This window comes from Ranitomeya variabilis, chromosome 6, assembly GCF_051348905.1.
Source record: "Ranitomeya variabilis isolate aRanVar5 chromosome 6, aRanVar5.hap1, whole genome shotgun sequence".
NCBI lineage: Eukaryota > Metazoa > Chordata > Amphibia > Anura > Dendrobatidae > Ranitomeya > Ranitomeya variabilis.
The window spans coordinates 527,614,416-527,629,495 of NC_135237.1; the positions used below are offsets into that span (position 1 = coordinate 527,614,416).

Genomic DNA, 15,080 nt, shown 5'->3' on the forward strand with positions numbered 1-15,080 from the left:
ACTTACCCAGACTGTAAAAAAGGTTTGGTATTACTAAAGCTGCTATATATTTTAGTGTAACTAATAAGTCTGTAAACTGTACTACTGCAACCATCAGGAGAATGATCTGTACTGAGTAACCATCAAAATTTGTATATCTGAGATAAAGTTATACAGTCTGTCTCCTCTATTTTTTCCTTGCAACATGCCTCTGCTTGATGGTCACCCCTTGCCTACAACCCCAACGTTGACCATATTGCACCCCCCAAAAATTACAGAGAATGGGAAGTAGTCTCTTTTGGTTGACATACTCTGATCGTTTTGACAAAAAAGAGATTCCCATAGAAGAGAACCTTTAAATATAATACACACACTAGACTAAAGTAACAAGGCTCGTAAGCGAAACATTTACCAGACTACATTCTGCCAAAGAAGAGAAATCTAACAATAGTTTATAGATTTGTACTTTTTCGAATGACTTCATATATACTTGTATCTACCGACATAAAGTGTTAATACCCAAAATAGCTCAGCTGGAGCACACCATGACTTCTAGATATTTGCATAAAATTTCACAGCTTGAAAATCAGAAATGTTTTTTACTAAAGGCAAAATTTGCATATTAATAAGTTAAAACATTATCTCTCAGTTCTGTATAATGCTGCAAAATAATTAAGAAACTTTTTTAAGCTAAAGATGCAGAAAGTTGTTCAAAATAAAGTTCCCTACCCATTGCCACCACCCTGAAGTTATGTCTACTTGTATTCATCCTAGTTTACATTATTTATAATTGTCATTGATTTGTAATGGACGTTTTAAGGAACAGATTGGTAATCAACTCCTCTATTGAGCCTTACTTCATCTGGGGCAAAAATATTTTTAGTTTTCTTTGACTTGTATGGAAAGGCCGAGTGGCTGTATGGCATCTGGCATTTCTCACACGAACATTCTGATCACATTGGTATTTATTTGGCTTTGTTCAAATCTGTCTCAGAAAATCCTCAACTGTAAATTCCATTATATTTGACTGAAACACTAGAATAGGATATTATCTGCCAGAATGATGAACAAACTTGCTGTGACGTTGGTCACTACACACAAAGAAGCCACAAGTCTGGCTTTGTCATAGACCAAGGGGTGATACAAATAATAGTCAGGTCACAGTCCAGGGGTCAAAAGCCAGTAAAATAGTTGACCAAGAGAAGGGTAAAAGCAAATGGATGATCAGAGCACAGAGAAACAAGGCAGACATACACCAGTGAGCAAGAAGCGACAATTGTCACTAGTCTGAGGCAGAAGGCTAGCTAAATATCCTGGAAATTACCTGAACAGGAGACATATTGGTGAAGCTCAGGCAAAACCCTAACTCTGATTGGATCGCTAAACTGTCATTCAAGACACTGACAGACAAGCACGCTTCAGCATCCGATTGGTCACCTGAGCTGTCCATCAAATACTGACAGCTCAGCATGCCCCTGCTCCAGATTGGAAGGCAGATGGTTAGCCACTGCATCTAGTGATGGGTGAATGTGCTCAGATAACATCTTATCCGAGCATGCTCAGGTGTTATCCGAGCATCTTGGGCGTGCTCGTATATTTTGTTTGTGTCCCCGTGGCTGCATATTTTGTGGTTGTTAGACAGATGAACACTTGCATGGATTGCCAGTATTTTAGGAAGACCTCACAGGTGTTTGTGAACATAATAACACACGATAACACACGAGCACACTCAGATAAGACTTTATCCAAGCATTTTCGCCCATCAATAACTTCATACAGACACACAGAAAGGTGGAATCATGAAATATGCACAGTGTAAATAACCAGGCAGGAAATCTAATTCTACCAATGAATGGGTTGTCCTTTCTGTTAAGTTGACATTTAAAAAAAAAAAAACTACAGTTGCAATAAATAATAATTAAAAATTAGCGTTAACCTCAAGTGATCCTCTTCCACTATCATTTTGACCCTCTATATCACTAGCATTTCCTGTTTGTTGGGCGGGACCAGGAAGCAGAGACCAGTGGAAGTCCAGAGGAGGATCAACATGATTAAGGTAGGGGATCAGTGGAGATGAGTATCGATTCTTTTTTTTGTTATTTTATTTTGAATGTTTAAATAAAAATAAAATAACATTTTATTTTCACCAAAATGTTGATATAGCCCCACATTTGCACTTTCCCAAGGTGGAAGAGGAGAAAATGCAACCCACAAGTTTTTATGCAATTTTTCTTAACTGCGGCAGTACCCAACATGAGGTGAGAAACTTCTGTTTTGGTCCACATCCATCACTCAAAAGGAAGAGAGGAATAATTGAGTTTTAGAGTGCAAATTTGCTTGTAATATATTATGGGCTTCATTTGCAGAGCCACTGAGGTGTCAGAATAGCAGAAAACCTTCAAAAGCAACCAAACTATTAAGTATCAGCTAATGCATATGTTCTTTTTTAATAACTGTACTACAAATGATCAGGGGTTAGGTCATTAATTCTGGGAATATATAATGAATAGTGTTGAGCATTCCGATACTGCAAATATCGGGTATCGGCCGATATTCGCTGTATCGGAATTCCGATACCGAGTTCCGATAATTTTGTGATATCGGAAATCGGAATTAGAAGTTCCTATAAGTTCCCAGGCGTGTGCGGTGCGTATGGTTCCCAGGGTCTGGAGGAGAGGAGACTCTCCTTCAGGCCCTGGGATCCATATTCATGTAAAAAATAAAGAATAAAAATAAAAAATATGGATATACTCACCCCTCTGACGGACCCTGGACCTCAGCGGTGCAACCGGCAGCCTCCGTTCCTAAGAATGCAGTGAGTGTAGGACCTGCGATGACGTCGCGGTCTTGTGATTGGTCGCGTGTAGTGTTGAGCATTCCGATACCGCAAGTATCGGGTATCGGCCGATACTTGCGGGTATCGGAATTCCGATACCGAGATCCGATACTTTTGTGGTATCGGGTATCGGTATCGAAACAACATTAATGTAAAAATGTGTAAAAGAGAGAATTAAAATAAAAAATATTGCTATACTCACCTCTCCGACGCAGCCTGCACCTTACCGAGGGAGGCTGGACACGCGCCCATTTTAAAATGCGCGCGTGTCCAGCCTCCCGTGACGTCCCGGCTTGTGATTGGTTGCGGCGCGGTCAACCAATCACAAGCCGGGAAGCCATTTTAAAATGCGCGCGTGTCCAGCCTCCCGGCTTGTGATTGGTTGACCGCGCCGCAACCAATCACAAGCCGGGATGTCACAGGAGGCTGGACACGCGCCCATTTTAAAATGCGCGCGTGTCCAGCCTCCCGGCTTGTGATTGGTTGACCGCGCCGCAACCAATCACAAGCCGGGACGTCACGGGAGGCTGGACACGCGCCCATTTTAAAATGCGCGCGTGTCCAGCCTCCCGTGACGTCATGGCTTGTGATTGGTTGCGTCGCCCATGTGACTGCGACGCAACCAATCACAAAGCCGGGACGTAATTTTAAAATCCTTAAGGACCTGAAATTACGTCACGGCTTGCTATGATTGGTTGCGTCGCCCATGTGACTGCGACGCAACCAATCACAAAGCCGGAGCGTAATTTTAAAATACTGAATGACCTGAAATTACGTCACGGCTTGCTGTGATTGGTTGCGTCGCCGCCACATGGGCGGCATGCGACCAATCACAAGCCGGGACTTCACGTAAGGAAAGAAAAGCGCAAATTTTAAACAAAGAACGCTGCCGCTTCCCTCGGTAAGGTGCAGGCTGCGTCGGAGAGGTGAGTATAGCAATATTTTTTATTTTAATTCTTTCTTTTACACATTAATATGGATCCCAGGGCCTGAAGGAGAGTTTCCTCTCCTTTAGACCCTGAGAACCATCAGGAATACCGTCCGATACTTGAGTCCCATTGACTTGTATTGGTATCGGGTATCGGTATCGGATTGGATCCGATACTTTGCCGGTATCGGCCGATACTTTCCGATACCGATACTTTCAAGTATCGGACGGTATCGCTCAACACTAGTCGCGTGACCTCTCATGTGACTGCGACGTCATCGAAGGTCCCTCACTCACTGCATTCTTAGGAACGGAGGCAGACGCTTGCACCGGTGAGAGCCAGGGTCCGTTGAAGGGGTGAGTATATCCATATTTTTTTATTTTTATTTTTTATTTTTTACATGAATATGGATCCCAGGGCCTGAAGAAGAGTTTCCTCTCCTTCACACCCTGGGAACCATCCAGGATAGCTTCCGATATTTGTGTCCCATTGACTTGTATTGGTATCGGGTATCGGTATCGGTGATATCCGATATTTTTTGGATATCGGCCGATCCAATCCGATACCGATACTTTTGAATATCGGAAGGTATCGCTCAACACTAATAATGAATTAATAACTAATAAAGAACATTGCGGTTGAACATTCAAAAAGACACCCAGAAGGATGTAGAAATTGAAATATCAGCCAGATATGAATTAAAAGGTTACCGTAAATGTTAAAGCGATGAATATGCTATTTGCAAAGTGTCTTGAGTTTGGTCAGGCTGTATGTCAAACATCTTGGTTTTCCTGCTATTCTCATTACATTGTTATCCTCATGCCCTATACCTCTGACTGAGCCCACAACTATATTCTTTTGAAACATTTTAGGTAAAGGTATAATTTTGGAAAAGCTTTTATTACACTACACTTTAGTTTTGGCCATGAAACTTTACTAAATGTGACAAGATTTGGTTTAATGCTGCCACATTATAATATCATTCAAATGAGTAGGGCCGTAGAATACAAATACATTCGCCTTTCTTTGATGTCCATGTGAGCAGAACTGCCAATACATCAAATTTTCACTTCCTTTCAAATTTATAACAGGGAACATTCTTTTAAATTACAAAATTAACTTTCTTCTTTCAGGGCAATTAAACCTTTTCTCAAGACTTTTTGATATATAAGAGTGATGGTCTTCCAAAACCTGTTGTTTCGGAAACGCAGAAAATTTGCAATTTCTTCCAACTATGTTATCATTTTGCTGATAATTAATTATTTTATTCTGCCAAATATGTTACTTTGTGCAAACACTGGAAAAGTTTCTGGAAGCTCAGTCACTGTCCCCTAATCTACAACCATCTTCGGGGAAAGTTTAGAAATTACTTTTATTAAATTGACTGAAAAATTATGCAACAAATGTTGTATACTTAAAGGGGGAACCGTGCTTTGGAGAAATCCTCAATGGGGGAAATATTGGTTCTTCTAGAGCTCAAATGAGTATGACATCTTATTGACAATGCTTTATATTAGAAAATATATACATTAGCTCTCTAACATAATTGAATATTCTATGTTGCATGTGACAGAAAGGAGAGAAAGCTACCAGAGAGGAAATGCAGAAGCTATTTATCGTGAATCTCGATAGTGACAGGACATCACAGGTTGCAGTTTAGCCACATAGATAGGGAAATAAAACCATGAAAAACTGAAGAAACTGTATAGATAGTGTGTTCAACAGTACAGCAATGAATAAGATTAGTGTGGGAGGTATAGGCTGTTGCTTTTGACAATTTACAATCCATTTGATAATAGCTGTATCTGTATGTTGATGTCACTCAAACATTGCTAAGAATGTGTTTTAACATAATGTATTTTAACGTATTCTTTAAAGAACTTAAAAGAGTTTGCATTATATTCTAGGAGACCTCAGAGGGTTTTTTAGGGTTATAGGAAGCGTTAAAATACTTTTAATTTGCCAACAATTTAATTTTCTGCAAAGCTGGCAAATTTGAATAAGATTTGCTTATCTCTAGAAGTTCTAGGTATACAAGTCATATTGGAAGACATTGACTTGATGGTAGAATAGCTACTTTTCATAAGTGGCACTAGCAACAGTTTTGTTTTGTTGCAAAAAAGATAATTGTCATGTTTTTTTCATTTAGAGCAGTGTCAAGACTGTACTCAGCTGGTCTCTTAAGAGTAAGACCAAGTACATCCATCAAGGACATCTCATTCAGTCAACCAGACTCTGATCTATATTGATGTGGTTTAACCCCCTTAAACAGCTCTCTGAAGATAACTTTTAAGCTTGGCATTTACCGTGGTCATAGTTCAAGGCTCGTTGAAGGGTCGGACCCTGCCTCATAGAATAGCTAAAACCAAAATCAGACTAGTGAAATAGTTTATTTTATTATGCATTAGAGTGAATTTGCATACACTGGAAATGTGCCTATCAAACTGAACATGTGGCCCTACCTGTAGACACTATCACATAGAACAGGTGGAGCTAAGCAAATTGCTATCCCTTTATGTACTGTATAAACACTCTTTAACAGTGAAATTGCAAAACCAAGAAGGAATAGTCCTGGAAATGTGGTATATCAGGGGATGGAGAGATGTGTTAATGATATGTAAATAATGAAGAATGGAAACAACATTTTCAAAATATCTTAATTAATTCTATACAGAGTATGAGAGCCACACACAAAAATCCCTGCACTTATAGCCTTGGCATGGTATCAGTGAGGCTATTTATGGTTGTTTAAGGAGTGTTCTGCCAGTCTGAATGCACTTAAGCTGGTAAATCATTAAAATCCATCGCTTAAAGCTTCATTTGTAATTGCCGCCCAATGACATCCCAAATTTGGTTGAAAGGAGACTTTGCAGGGCATGGCAGCACGTTAAGGCTACACAGGCTGCTCACAGTAGCCTTACATTTTTGTGTTGAAAAATGGTTCCTGGGACACTTTGGAGAAATGCTCATTCTGCTGGTTCCATGATTGATCCATTATGTACTGCAAGTGAAATTGGATGTTAGATACCAAGCCAAAGCATCAAATCATTGGAAGGCATTTGCTCGACAATGGGCTACAAGCCAGAAGTCCAGCTTTAGGTGCTCCTTTGACTTAATGTCATTGATTTAATAAGTAATCATGATGCAGGGCAAGAAGGCAATGGAGACTAGAATGGAATGGTACGTGTCTTTCTTCATGTGGTGCTCATACTCGATAACTAATAAATTAATAATTCGAGATATTTTGACAATCCCGTGAATAGCATAATTCCATGACTTTTTTGGGGTGCTACAATCTCAATTTTGAAAAATATATTTGTACAAAAATCCTGAAGAGAATTTGGATTATTTTAATTATTTAAATCTCTGCTTCCAAGTGGGTTGGACCAGAAGTATTCCATATGTGCTCCCTTGGCACAATACTGGATGGGTGTATTTAGAAAATATTTATTTATATTTTATTTAATATTATATTTAATATTATATTATATTTATTGTGTAATTATCTATTTGACAAAATGTATGTAACTATTTTTTTTTTTTTTGCAGGTAGACCACCTTCATACCTTGTCATAGTCATTGGTTGATTTCAGAAATAGGGTTTCCTGAATGTTAACTCCAGGAGGGGTGGCTGTCACTCATTAGGGACTGAACTTGAAGCTTCATACTAATTTGACCATAAAATTGCAAGTGAGATGTTGTACCACAACACAGGGTAGAAACCTATCTGTAAAACAAGTATCTAGCAGCATATGAGTAGATATGTCTGCCTGGAGGTACATGATGTGCTGAAAAGACCAATTTCACACCTTGTCAGAGAAAGAGTAATTAAACATTTAACAATATTTTTATATTTTAAAGCATATTAATTCCTTGTATACTGTTGTTCTTTTGACTCCCACAGATCTCATCAAAAATGTCTGAGAAGTGATCTGTATGGATTTGACATTTCCAAGATCCTAAAACAATGTGTAGTAAATCTATATATATAATTGTCTAAGGGGTACTTCCGTCTGTCTGTCTGTCTGTCTGTAATGGAAATCCGGCATCGCTGATTGGTCTCACCAGCTGCCTGTCATGGCTGCCGTGACCAATCAGCGATGGGCACAGTCCGATTAGTCCCTCCGTACTCCCCTGCAGACAGTGCCCGGTGCCCGCTCCATACTCCCGTCCAGTCACCGCTCACACAGGGTTAATGCCAGCGGTAACGGACTGCGTTATGCCGCGGGTAACGCACTCCGTTACTGCTGCAATTAACCCTGTGTGTCCCCAACTTTTTATTATTGATGCTGCCTATGCAGCATCAACAGTAAAAAGATGTAATGTTAAAAATAATGAAAAAACAAAAATCTTGCTATTCTCACCTTCCGTCATGAGACCGTTAAGTCATCTGGGTAATGTCGCAATGCATCCTGGGAACAGAAGATGGCGGCAGCCGCGTGCGCATCGCCAGAGCTTTGCTGGATCCCGGCAGGTGAGTATATAACTATTTTTTATTTTAATTATTTTTTTTAACAGGGATATGGTGCCCACACTGCCAAATACTACGTGGGCTGTGTTATATACTGCGTGGCTGCTATATACTACATGGGCAGTGTTATATACTACGTGCCCTGTGTTATATATACTGCATGGCCTGTGTTATATACTATGTCGCCTGTGTTAGATACTGTGTGGCTGCTATATACTGTGTGGGCTGTGTTATATAGTACGTGGGCTGTGTTATATACTGTTTGGGCTGTGTTATATACTGCGTGGCCTGTGTTAACGCATTGGGTATTCTACAATATGTATGTATGTATATAGCAGCCATATAGTATATAGCACAGGCCACGTAGTATTTGTCTGCTATGTACTACATGGCTCATATATACTACGTGGCTTGTGCTATATACTATGTGGCTGCTATATACATACTGTACATACATACATATTCTAGAATACCCGATGTGTTAGAATCGGGCCACCATCTAGTGTAATAATAATAATATTAGGAAATACATCCAATTAGAAATGTAATATAGTTTTTAAGATTCACTATCTCTTTCCTCAAGTGCAAGAATTGCAGGACCTTAGTTATCCATAGTTATGACCACTAGCAACTAACTAACTAACTGTTACTATATCAGTAGGCATAACCATGGATACCTAAAGTCCTGCAATGCCCTGCCAATGAGGAAAGAGACATAGCAAATCAGAAAAACTATACTACATTTCTAATTTGCTATTATTATCATTATTATTATTATTGTTATTACTACACCTACTTAATATTGGGAGAAGATCTTGGAGATGGCAATACCCCTTAAGCACTGATTCATCAAAATCAGCATTTTTCAGTCAGGGTCTGGAGTAAGATTTGCTGTATATAGAATGACACCACTCATCATGAATTTGACGAGCTAGGGTAACCACATTCTGTCTGTCCCATTTTGCCCCAGCTCTATGCCCTTTGTCTGAGCTGGACAAAAATCAAAAATGGCGCACGCAGCCTCATGTTGTGCAAAATTATGAGACTTTTTTAAGCTTTTGATGCCATGTTTTCTTTCGTAAAAACTTTCATGAATCAGACCATAGGCTTTAATTGAATTGCTTGCATATCAATGGGAGAATAGGTCCTGAGACCACCACAAATCGGATGATAAGTTCCGCACAACTGCATGAGTGAATACACAGTGCAGTGTCTGGATTCAACAAAGAGTCATATTCTATTGAATTCATACTCCTCTGTGGAGTGGGTGCTCCTCCCTTCAAGGCTGCACTCTTCTCTTTTTGTACATCAGTGGACAAAAATAATAATATAGCCAACTGTTTAGTTATTCTTAAAGAGGAGAAAGGTTAACGTTACATGGGCTATTGACCAATGTCTTTTTTTTGTGTCATGATATCCGAAGTCAAGATAACCAAACTCAAGATAACCCTTAGTAGATTTGTACAAGTCTTTGGGATCATATACCACCTCTCTATCACAAATTAAGGATTTTTTTTCTGCTGGTTTTATACATTCCATAAATATTCCAAGCTCTTGAAGGAACAATTTTTTAGCTGTATTGCCATTGATTGATTCTTGATTAAAAAAAAAATGCTTTTTGCAGAGGAATCCTTGGAAAAATGCTACTCAAGAAAAGCTTTCAGCTGGGTTATATTTAGGATAAATCACAAGAAGCCTGGATGGGATGTTCACCACTTTGCAGTATCTTACACTTTTCAGTAGTTCATTTGGGAAAACGTCAACCTGTCAAGAGCAATGTACGTCTCTATGTCAGACCTAGATGTCTTCACTAGCATGTGACAATGCATGGGCAACTGTCTGAGAATATGTTTGATGAGACAATCAGGATTTATGACACAGTTATATTCACAGGTGAATATTACTTTTACAAACACAAGCAACCAACTAGTTGTCACAGCAGAGATAAGGGAATGCTGAATGCAATGTACAAGACACACTCAACCGGTATATTAATACTTCCAGTTTCTTCTCAGCCATAAACTACAGTAGTGGCTTGGTGAATGTTTATCCATTGGGACCCGAACAAGCTCTTACATTCGTCATGGTCTTTTTACAGCCATCAGAATCTCAGAGTGGCAATTTCAAAGTAATGTCAGCTTTTATTGATCTTGATTAGTGTTGAGCATTCCGATACCGCAAGTATCGGGTATCGGCCGATACTTGCGAGTATCGGAATTCCGATACCGAGATCCGATACTTTTGTGGTATCGGGTATCGGTATCGAAACAACATTAATGTGTAAAATAAAGAATTAAAATAAAAAATATTGCTATACTCACCTCTCCGACGCAGCCTGGACCTCACAGAGGGAACCGGCAGCGTTCTTTGCTTAAAATGCGCGCTTTTCCTTCCTTCCATGACGTCACGGCTTCTGATTGGTCGCGTGCCGCCCATGTGGCCGCGACGCGACCAATCACAGCAAGCCGTGACGTAATTTTCAGGTCCTTCTAGGCATTCAGTATTTTAAAATTACGTTCCGGCTTTGTGATTGGTCGCATCGCGGTCATATGGGCGACACGACCAATCACAAGCCGTGACGTCACGGGAGGCAGGAAACTCGCGCATTTTTAAAATTACGTCACGGCTTGTGATTGGTTGCGTGCCGCCCATGTGACCGCGACGCGACCAATCACAGCAAGCCGTGACGTAATTTCAGGTCCTGAATGCAGAAATAGGCATTCAGGACCTAAAATTACATCACGGCTTGCTGTGATTGGTCGCGTCGCGGTCACATGGGCGGCACGCAACCAATCAGAAGCCGTGACGTAATTTTAAAAATGCGCGCGTTTCCTGCCTCCCGTGACGTCACGGCTTGTGATTGGTCGCATCGCCCATGTGACCGCGACGCGACCAATCACAAAGCCGGAACGTAATTTTAAAATACTGAATGCCTAGAAGGACCTGAAAATTACGTCACGGCTTGCTGTGATTGGTCGTGTCGCGGCCACATGGGCGGCACGCGACCAATCAGAAGCTGTGACGTCACGGAAGGAAGGAAAAGCGCGCATTTTAAACAAAGAACGCTGCCGGTTCCCTCGGTGAGGTCCAGGCTGCGTCGGAGAGGTGAGTATAGCAATATTTTTTATTTTAACTCTTTATTTTACACATTAATATGGTTCCCAGGGCCTAAAGGAGAGTTTCCTCTCCTTCAGACCCTGGGAACCATCAGGGATACCGTCAGATACTTGAGTCCCATTGACTTGTATTGGTATCGGGTATCGGTATCGGATTAGATCCGATACTTTGCCGGTATCGGCCGATACTTTCCGATACCGATACTTTCAAGTATCGGACGGTATCGCTCAACACTAATCTTGATAAAACCCAACTTTAAACCCTCCTTAAATACCTTGTAATTCTTATCAAAATAGTTTTAGTCATAATGATAATCCCACTGATCTGACTATCATTTGATCTTTAATATAGCTGTGTTTATGCTAATGTTATAAGACTAAAGAACCAATAGAAAGGGCTAAAGTCAACAAATCCCAGGATCCATTATGCTTGAAACAGCATGGAAATATAATGTAGGCTTGTCAAAATGAAGATAGAGTGAGAGAGCATCCAGTACCAATTATGGCCACTACACAATGTATGGAGCTTTGTCACTTCTGGTGAGCCTCCGTACCTTCAAGGAGCAGATTGATTTAGGGGCTGGGAGTTGGATCCCCACCAATCTGATATTCATAAAAGTACAGGAAAGAGCTACCATTCACAAATGAATCACATTGTATGCATGTGTGCCACTTCCATTATACCACAGTTCCTTTATTCAGCTGATTACTGGGTGTTCCAAGAGTTGAGGTTGAATGATCTTATATTGATGACCTATCCTTGTTTTATGTAATAGATGCCAGAAAAGACACCATAGGATGAAATCCAAGAGGTCTATTATTATATATGTATTAAATTTGTTATATTTTGGACCAGAGGAAGAAAAAAAAACAAAATGTGTTGTACTGTTAATCATAATAAAGATCTTGAATTTTATCTTCAGTCCTAGGAGCGATTTTGTAGACAGTGATTCTCCTTTGTTATACATTGCTACTATCCTTGTAAAACACCGAATTAAAGTTTAACTGTATTTTTTGAGATGTAAAGACATTGTAATAGCTCTTCTGTGCCATGGTTATTGATTCATAAGGGTTATTCATGAAAGGATCTGTGTTTACAGAACCTTAAAAATCATCATTATGGGGGCTGCTTTGTTAAGATTGTTAAGACGACCTTTTATTATATTGAAGCCAACTTGGAGATCGGCTAATCGTCAGTTTCACAGCTTCTATAACCTTTGGCATCAGCTCTCACTGCCCTGGAGAACCTGAATCTTGATATGCATTACTTTCGCAATAGTTGCAGGGTCAGCTTTTATAAAATGTCAAGGGATGAATTCAGACCTGACATATTAGTTCTACAGCTGTTGTCATAGCAATGATTATCACCATAATCTCAAGCTACTGCTTAGACACATACAACTTGTAAGAAATTAGATATCTTTAACTCACTCCAAGAACTTGACTAACGACTAGAGATAAGCGAGTTTGCTCGGTTTCCCTCTTAGGCTACTTTCACACTTCAGTCAGTACTGGGCCGTCGCCATGCGTCGGCCCGACGTACCGGTGGACATGTGAAATAAATGGAAATAAATGCACAACGGGGGCAGCGGATGCAGTTTTTCAACGCATCTGCTGCCACATTGTAATGTCCGGGGAGGAGGGGGAGGAGTTTTGGCCTCGAATGCGTGGTCGAAAATGGCGGACGCGACGCACAAAAAAAGTCACATGGAACTTTTTTGTGCCGATGGTCAGCCAAAACATGACGCATCCATCGCACGACGGATGCGACGTGTGGCCATACGTCGCAATGCATCGCTAATGGAAGTGTATGGAGAAAAAACGCATCCTGCGGGCAACTTTGCAGGATGCATTTTTTCTCCAAAACGACGCATTGCGACGTACGTCACACGACGCTGGTGTGAAAGTAGCCTTATTCGGCAAGCTATAGCGCTTCCCGAATAAGCTGCAGAGGAAATCAGGCTTCCTGGATTGCACCGGACGATCAGCTGATAGGCGCTACAGCTGCATGTGTCAAACATTTGTCCAACAAACAGGCTGTCCATGCATGTGTCATGACTGTGACGCAGCCACGACACATGCAGCTGCGGTACCGATCAGCTGATCGGCCGGTGCAATCCAGGAAGCCGAGTTCTCTCTGCAGCTTATTTGGCAAGCATTATAGCATGCTGAATAAGAGGGAACCTGAGCAAATTCGCTCATCTCTTCTAATGACTAATATTGCAATTCATCATAGTCTTTGTTATGAATTATTCTGGCAGGAATACACATCTATCCATACTATCTTTTCAAAAATTGTCATTAATCACCACAGTTTCCCATGAGAGACATTTGATATGTCATGACTATCAGGGGCCACAGGTTCAAAATGGCTACCTCGGAGAGACTTGGCACAATCCAAACCATTTGACACATTCCAGAGTGACCCCTACCTTCACCCTTTAACCCTTTTACAGGGATTTGGTCTTACAATGGGGTCCCCTGGATTGCTTTCACAGAAAAACTGCTGTCCTGAAGAGCAAACTAGAGTCAGGAAGAGTCGTCAAGCATGGTCGAGGTCAAGATGCCACGCCATGAACAGAATTGTAAAACAAAAGGATGGTCAAAAACATGAAGAGGTCAAAGAATGGGAATAATCAGAATAAACAAACAAGATTTCAGCAGTATAAACCTTGATAGCAATGCTATTGACTGGCAGTGGGAGTCAAAGCTTCATGGGTTTAAATAGCTTGGTGACCCTCCCAGGATTCTCAAGAACGAGTGATAAAATCTACACTAAAATTACCTCTATAGATCCCTTATAAATAGTGATGAGTGAGTAGCATTGTTGCTCAGGTCTCCCCGAGCATGGTCAGGTGATCTCCGAGTGTTTGGATGTGCTTGGAGATTTAGTTTTTATCGCCTCAGCTGCATGATTTACTGCTTCTGGAGAGCCTGAAAACATGTGGGAATTCCCTAATAAACAGGCATTCCTCACATGTATTCAGCCTGTCTAGCAGCTGTAAATCATGCAGCTGAAGCAAGGAAAACTAATTCTCCGAGAACATCCAAATACTCGGAGATCACCTGAGCAACGAGTAAACTCGCTCATCACTACCTACTTATAAAGCAGCACCAAATGTCCAAGGGAAAAAATATGACTGGCACTGTCATATGTTGCAAACAAAAAAGACAGCAGCAACAGAGGTGGCACGTGTCGCCACAAATGTTACGTAGCAATACCCACAACAGGGTCCAGGCCATATCACAACTATTGTGTGATTATATTATACTGTACCTTTTTTCTCTGTAGCAACATATAGCATAACATTCTCCAGAGAGAGTATCAGAAAACCTTATTTTTTAAAGTGGGACATTTCATGCCACATATCCTATTATATCCTAGTATAGGTCCACTAAAAAAATGTTTTTTTAATGTCTGGAATTTGTTAAGGAGCTTTGTAGAAAAATGCAGAAAAAAACACAAATTAAGGTGTTTTCAGGATATAAAAAATTGAAAATATTAGGAACAGTTCTCAACTTTAAAAAAAACCCTCAATGGCTCACCTGCTAATTCCCAGCACTGCTTCTCATGTTTTCCATGCTGGTCTCTAACGTTTCCTGCAGTAATGATGGACCAACCATGTGCATGTAACCGCTGAAGTTAATCAGTTATCTGTCTCAACAGTCTCATGTTGGCAACGTCATCATTGCAGAACAAACAATGTCAGTAACCACCAGCATGCCAGTTCTGGCAATTAGTAAGGGAG

The 15,080-nt window shown here is 40.5% G+C and overlaps 1 protein-coding gene across 7 annotated transcripts in view; it reads right to left on the reverse strand.

Annotated features, from left to right (window-relative positions):
- Positions 1 to 15,080, reverse strand: part of CSMD3 (CUB and Sushi multiple domains 3) — a 1,888,113-nt gene that overhangs the window by 291,549 nt on the left and 1,581,484 nt on the right. The gene's annotated exons all lie outside the window — the stretch shown is intronic.